This window comes from Tupaia chinensis, unplaced genomic scaffold (assembly GCF_000334495.1).
Source record: "Tupaia chinensis unplaced genomic scaffold, TupChi_1.0 Scaffold000198_1, whole genome shotgun sequence".
NCBI lineage: Eukaryota > Metazoa > Chordata > Mammalia > Scandentia > Tupaiidae > Tupaia > Tupaia belangeri.
In genome coordinates, this window is record NW_006159673.1 from 18,241 (window position 1) to 26,082 (window position 7,842).

Here is a 7,842-nt window from a genome sequence, read left to right on the forward strand (position 1 = left end):
GGAAAGAGACGGAAAGTGCAAAACCCTGGCTTCTACCTCTCCTGGTGAACTCAAAAAGTTAAGCATGAATTGAAAGTCAGACCCATAGTGGAGAGACCCCATGGGTGTCCACTGTGCCCCAGACTACCCAGCTCCTGGGACAACCGAAGGGGAAGAGAGAGGCATGAAGACCTTCTGATTTGTCTGCTTTCCTCCCTGTCTTCTCCATTTCCTGGCTAATCACACTGCCCGATATTGCAACATGGCTTCCAGCTGACTCAGTTGTTTATTTATACCACCTTGAGACTGAATTCTGACCGTCATCCACCCAAGGGACTGCGTGCACGGTAGGGGAAGGATTGAGTGGCACAGTCAGCTATCGCCCCTCCACTGTCACCCAGACACACTCAGCTATCAGACTGGCCACAACTTGTACAAGGCTCAGTGCCAGATGAAACGAGGGGCCCCTTGTTCAAAAGTTAAGAACTGTGAGAGAGTGACCACAGAGCATCGAAACAAGTGCAGGGCCCTTCAGAGCCCAGGGCCTGCTGCACCTGCCTGGGCTGTTAATGCATGAAGCTGGCTCTACCCTCGCACCAGCCACGTGTGGGGGTTGCTGTTTTTCTGCTGTGGGATATCAAGGTACCACACATTTTTTTTTTTTTATCATTTCTCAGAGTTTTCTATTGTTCTCTGTTAGTTTCTCAAATTTACAAACTTTCTACATGCCTCCTGCATTAGGCTTAGCATAGTTTCCTTCCAGCTTGATGGGGTTTCTCGTTTTCTTTGCATCATGACTTCGCATTCATTTTGCACCTTTTACAAAGCACCTGTGGTACATATCTGAAGGCTCCTGGTCCAGTACTCAAATTTATCAGAGTTTCTGTGTTTGACGTGAAATGAACCAGGCCTGCATGACTCTGGAGCTCTTAGGTAAGACTCGCTGCGTGTACACACATCCACATAAAACTAAGCATTAAATGCACATATGATTTTCCCATCATACTCCTGCGAATTCATGGACTCTGGTTTTCAATTACTCCACCATAGATTTAATAATAGCTTTCTGGGGATACAAAACACATATTTTGGTATTTTTGGTAATGAACAATTGTATACATTTTTAGCATATAATTATATATTACTTTCCCTCTTTACCACTATAATGAAGGTTTAATCCTAAAACATTTTAACATTTTAGAACCTAACCATTCAGCTAAATTGTTCCTGGGCTCGGTGGTTTTACACGGCATAATTTTGACAAGTGACTGTTCACAGCACACGCAAGACGTTGAATAGTTTACCTACTTCAGTATTAACTCTACAACTCTGAGGCACACAAAGAAAAACACAGTCTTATCTGAACTTCCTGTTGACCTAAATTTGTAGTTGAATGCTACTCTTTTTAAAATTAATTAAATTGAATTTGAAATCTTTAAAGGAGACTCAGTAAAAAGCATTTCTTTACCAAGTTCTGTCCCAATTGAGGGAAAAATATTTAAAAATGGAACCCTCAATAATCTTTTTTGCTTAGTTTAATTTTTTTTTTAATTTTCAGATCAATTTCACATTTTATATAAAGTCTCATTCAACAAACAAAAATTGTAAAGTCTGGGGCATAGCAGTTATGTCACTAGACTCCCACATGGTTGACTACAGTTCATGTCCCAGACCTGGTGACTTGAAACACGCCAGATGTGTGTATATGTATGCCCAAGATCCTGGAAGGAGATTGCAAGAGAAGGAATTATGGTGTGGTCATTCCCCCTATTGGGTGATTTCTCACTTTCCCTCTTACTCTCTCTCTCTCTCTCTGGCCAATGCATGTGTTCTAAAACAAAAAGCTCTAACCAAAAATAAATAAATAAATTAATTAATTAATTAAAGTAAATTTAGCTGTTAAAAAATATATTGTAAACCTCACTATGGGGACTTTATTGAATCCTAAACAATCTCTTATAATTAAAAATGTTAGACCAGAGCATATGAGGTATAATCTAAGCAAGTGATCCTTTTCTTAAAACCCAGAGGGCCCATGTGTGACAGATAAAGAGAAAGCACCCTTTAACGAGGCCTGATCATACCATCCTTTTTTACTTTAGTTCTCTCTTCCATCAGGATCCTGGGTACATGCATATCTGAGATGATTTTAAAGCCACAGAAACTGGAACTCAAACCCTGGTTGACATGTAGGATCCAGCTTCCTCTGTGTAGCACCTTAATTTAACCACTATGCTATAAGGAAGCTCACAGTGATTTTACTAAATCCAAAATCCTAGATTTGTGCAGATTGACTGACATCACCAGTCAGCTCTAGCTCTGACAGGGAAGTGTTATAGCCATCTAATACAATGTAAGAACAGTACCTTAAAAATCTGTAAAATAAAGCAATATTGATACTCTTCTACACTGTTGGAGCAGATGTAAATTAGTACAGCCATTATGGAAAACATCATGGCTGTTCCTCAAAACATAGAGCTGTCATGTGGTTTTGTAATCCCATTACTAGGCATATATCCTCTTCTGATAGAAACTGGTTGCTGAAATACCCATTCCCTTCCTGGGGGGTTGAATCACTGCTGTGTGCTTCCTGTTCTCCAGGGTCCAAGCAACAACTGCTCTTCATCATCCAAGGGTCCTTTGTAGTGTCCTATCCGTCCTCAGAGTCTGGGATACTCTATGTCCTACCATTGCAAGGTCCAGCATCTCCAGTATCTGCTGCCTTATTCCTGGGATCCTGAAGAAACTGTACAGATTTTGCACACTGCACCTGCTAGGAACAAATGCCACCACACCCCTCACTACTGGCATACTACAAGCCATTTCTAAATGGTGTCTTTCTTCATGAATGTGACTCTTTGAAAAAGGTCACTGTTTCCCAGATGTGCAGGAATCAGTTTAGTGACATAAAAAAATAGGAAACATCAATGAAAAAATTATTCCATAAAAGGAGAACAAGAATGCTCTTATAATTGATACCAAAGAAATGGAAATTTACAAATTGCCTGAGAAGAATTCAAAATAATGATCTTGAAGAAATTTAATGAAATACAGGGGAACACAGATTAGCAATTCACTAAAATAGGTAAAATAATTCATGATCTGAATAAGAAAATTAATAAAGAGACAGATATAACAAAGAAGAACCAAACAGAAATCCTTTAATTGAAGAATTCAATAAATGAAATAGAAAATACAATAAAGAACTTCAACAACCCATAAGATAAAGCAGAAGAATTGCTGGACTTCAAGATAAGTCTTTTACAATCACCCAGCCAGACAATGAGAAAGAATAGCGGTAGCCTATGGGACTAATGGTACATCATTAGGTGTATATTTACATTATGAGAGGGCCAAAATGAGAGAAAACAAAGATAAGGAAAAACAATATTTAATATAATAATCTCTAAAAATGTTTCAGTCTTAGAAGAGACACAGATATAAAAAAACAAGAAGTTCAAAGATCTCCAAACAAATTCAACCCAAAGAGGTACTCACAAATGCCCCTTCTAATTAAACTATCAGAAGTCAAAAATGAAGAGATAATTTTAAAAACGAATATTTATAAGGTGATTTCATTAGACTAACTGCAGATTTCTCAGGAAAATTTCTAAAGACCAAGAAGAAATCAGTCAATAAATTCAAATTACTAAAAGAAAAATCTTCCAGCCAAGAATATTTGCCCAGCAAAGATATCATTCAGAATTGAAAGGGTAATAAACTCTTATGCAGACAAACAGTGAGAGAATAAATTTCCACTAGACTAGCCTCACAAGAAGTGCTTAAGAAAGACCTGTACCGGGACCAGCGGGTGGCGTGGTGGTTAAGGTGCTGGATGCTCCCACATGGCTGACCACGGTTCAAATCCTGGACCTGGTGGCTTGCTTTCTCACCTTCTCTCTCTCTCTCTCTCTCTCTCTCTCTCTGTCTGTGTGTGTCTCTCTGGTCAAAATAAAAAAAAAAGAATGGAAAAAAAAAAAAGAAAAACCTGTACCTAGGGACCAGCAGATGGTGTAATGGTTACATCACTGGACTACCACATAGTCTACTGTGGTTCAAGTCTCAGACTTAGTGGCTTAAACTCATGCTGGGTGTGTGTGCATGAGTGACCAAAATCCTGAGAGGACAATGGAGGAGAAAAGATTGTGGCATGACTATCTCTTCCAGAAGGGTGAATTCTTGCTTTCTGTCTCTCTGTCTCTTTCTGGCAAGTGCACGCACCCCATAGCAAAATCTCTCTCTCTAAAAATAAAAGAAAAAATAAAGAGAAAAAGGAAGAAAGAAATAGAAAGAGAGAGAGAACAAAAGAAGAAACAAAGTACTATACATAAAACGAAAAGAATAATAATCATCATTATGAAAACACACTAAAGCAGTGGCCCTTGGGACCAGCAATTAGCGTAATGGCTGTGTCGCTGGACTCTCATGTAGTTGACCGCGGTTCGAGTCCCGGACCTGATGGCTTAAACTCACGCCAGGCATGTGTGCGTCTGTGCCCAAGATCCCAAGAGGAGAATGGAGGAGAAGGGATTGCGGCGTGGCCATCCCCCCTGGGGGTTGATTTCTCACTTTCTGTCTCTCTGTCTCTCTCTGTCCGTCTGGCAAGCGCACATACCCTATAGCAAAAACCTCTCAAAAAAAAAAAAAAAGTAGTGGCCCAACACCCACCAAAAATCCAGAATCCATGTGCATCTGAAGTGGGCATAGCCCTGTCCCTTTAACTGGAAAGCCTCTGCCCCAAACCCTTCCTTCTAGCCCAACACCCAGGGAAAAGCCAACACTCAGGATTAACTCCAAGAAAGTAGGAAGTACTGTATAATCCATCAGATGACCAGAAGTCACCACCACAAAAGCACAAGACTATGGGAAATCAAGAAAATATTTCTCCCCCAAGGGGAAAGAATAGCCCTTCACCAGTCACAGACAGTACAATGGAACTCGTGGAAATGTCAGATAAAGAATTTAGGATATTTATAGTGACAAAGCTAACAGAGATGCAAGAGAAGAGAGACAGTGAACTCCAGAAGATGCAGGAGAAAAGAGACGAGTTCCAGGAGATTAGAGAGATCTTTCATGATCTGAAAGAGGAAATGCACACCTGAAAAAAGAATCAAATGGAACTGTCAGAGATGAAGGCTATAATACAGAAAATCAAAACTTCCCTTGAAAGTATTAAAAGCAGATTAGGGACCAGCAGTTGGCGTAGTGGCTATGTCGCTGGACTCCCATGTAGTCGACCATAGTTCAAGCCCTGGACTCAATGGCTTAAAGTCATGCCAGGCATGTGTGCATGTGTGCCCAAGATCCAGAGAGGAGAATGGAAGAGAAGGGATTGCAGCATGGCCATCCCCCCAGGAGGTGATTTTTGGCTTTCTGTTTCTCTTCCTCTCTATGTCTTTCTGGAGAGCGTACATGCCCTAAAGCAAAAAACGCTCTCAAAAAAAAAAAAAGAAGAATATTATTCAGCCATAAAAATAGATCCTCTCATTTGTAGCAACATGGATGCACCTGAAAGCCATTATGCTAAGTGAATTAAGCCAAACATAGAAAGACAAATATTACATTTTCTCACTAATATGTGGACACTATAAAAAAATATTGATTTTATTGAAACAGAGACTAGAATAGCAGTGACCAGAGGCTGGGAATGTGGATAGGGTAGGTAGCGAAAGGCTGATTAACAGGTAACTATAGTTAGATAGACAAGTCCCAGTGTTCTATAATATAGTAGAGTGGCTGTAGTTCACAATGATTTATATCTTTAAAAATAGCTAGAAGTGAAGATGATAGTTAGCAATGAAGACAATAAGGAAGAGGAGGCATTTTGAATGTTCCCGATGTGAAGAACTAACATGTGTTAAAGGTGATAGACATGCAAGTTACACCAATGTGATCATTACATGTGTAGTGTGTATTAAAAAATATCCCACTGTAGCCCACAAATATGTCCAATTATTATATTCATTAGAAAAGATATCTGGCTCACAGCCACTGCAGTACACTGAGCTCCATACAGACAGCACCAGTGCAAGTGAGAGTCGGACGGGCACTGGGCGACTCTGTGCCTCGCAGAGGAAAGATAACTAAACATGGGCAAAGGAAACCCTAAGAAGCCGAGAGGCAAAATGTCATCATATGCATTCTTTGTGCAAACTTGCAAGGAGGAGCACAGGAAGAAGCACCCAGAGGCTCCAGTCAACTTCTCAGTTTTCTAAGACATTCTCAGAGAAGTGGAAGACCATGTCTGCTAAAGAGAAAGGAAAGTTTGAAGATATGGCAAAGGAGGACAAGGCCCGTTACGAAAGAGAAATGCAAACCTATATCCCTCCTAAAGGGGAAACAATCAAGAAGTTCAAGGATCCCAATGCACTCAAGAGGCCTCCTTCAGCCTTTTTTTTGTTCTGTTCTGAATATTGCCCAAAAATCAAAGGAGAACATCCTGGCCTGTCCGTGGGTGATGCTGCAAAGAAACTGGGAGAGCTGTGGAATGACACTGCTGCAGGTGATACACAGCCTTATGAAAACAAGGCTGCTAAGCGAAGGAAAAATACAAAAAGGATATTGCTGCATACCGAGCTAAAGGAAAGGCTGACGCAGCAAACAGGAAGTTGGCAAGGCTGAAAAGAGGAAAAAAGAAAGAGGAGGAGAAAGATGAGGAAAATGAAGACGATAAGAAACAGGAGGAAGATGAAGAGGATGAAGATGATGAAGAAGATGACGACGAATACTTGTGTACTGTTTTTCACTTTGTCTGTAAGGCATTTAAGTCCCTGTACACAACTCACTCCTTTTAAAGCAAAAAAAAAAAAAATTGAAACTCAAGGCTATGTAAGATTTATAAACAGTTTTTAAACTGCACAATGTCTTTTGTTGTATAGTTAACACACTACCAAATTTGTCTTTAGCTAGCCCTGTCCTGGTGGTATTTTCAATAGCCACCAACCTTGCCTGGTACAGTATGTGGGTTATAACTTGGCATGGAAATTTTAACCAAGTTCTTGTTGGTGCACAGCACAAATCAGTTATATATGGGGATGGTAATTTTTTCATCTTCAGTTGTCTCTGATGAGCTTATATGAAATAATTGTTCTGTTAACTGAATACCACTCTGTAATTGCAAAAAAAAAAAAATGTGGCAGCTGGTTTCTTGACATTTAGAATGCTTCTAAGTAAATATAATTTTTCTTATTGGTTAAAAAAAAAAGTCTGCACTCTCACAGTCATTGCAACACTATTCACAATAGCCAAGATTCTCTAACAATAGATGAACGGATTTAAAAATGGTGACACACACACACAACATAACATTGCTCAGCCTTAAAAAATAATAAGTCCTGTCTTTTGTGACAGCATGGATGAATCTAGAGGATGTTATTGTGAGCGAAGGAAGACAGGCATAGAAAGACAAATGTTGTATGATCTTACATAAATGCCAAATCGGAAAACTCAGAATGAGGATGGAAAGTGAAACGTGGTTACTAGAGGCTCAGGAGACAGAGAGTGTGTGTGGGGAGAGGAGAAATGACGGTCAAAGGAGGCAACGTGTTAGTTAAATGGGAGGAATACGTTCTGGTCACCCGCTGCACAGCACAGTGACTGTATTGAGTGCTAATGTACAAGACCATACCCAGCCACTGCGACATGGGTGGGGGGCACCGCTGTGCAAGATGTGGGAGCCACATGGGGGGCCGGGTCCAGTTTGGAGTTGACCTGACCTCACTGCACTTGCCTGTGGGCACGGTGATCCTGGTTGGCTGGTAGGTGGGGAATAGGATTGTATCATGGCAAGACCTGTCTCTCTCTCATGAAAAAAATTAATAAATAAACTCTTAAGAATGATGTATACATCAAAATGGAAAGAGT

The 7,842-nt window shown here is 40.2% G+C and overlaps 1 pseudogene; it reads left to right on the top strand.

Moving 5' to 3' along the window:
• Window positions 1–6,068: 6,068 nt before the first annotated feature.
• On the top strand, window positions 6,069–6,620 carry LOC114007568 (high mobility group protein B1 pseudogene; annotated as a pseudogene).
• The last annotated feature ends 1,222 nt before the right edge of the window (window positions 6,621–7,842 follow it).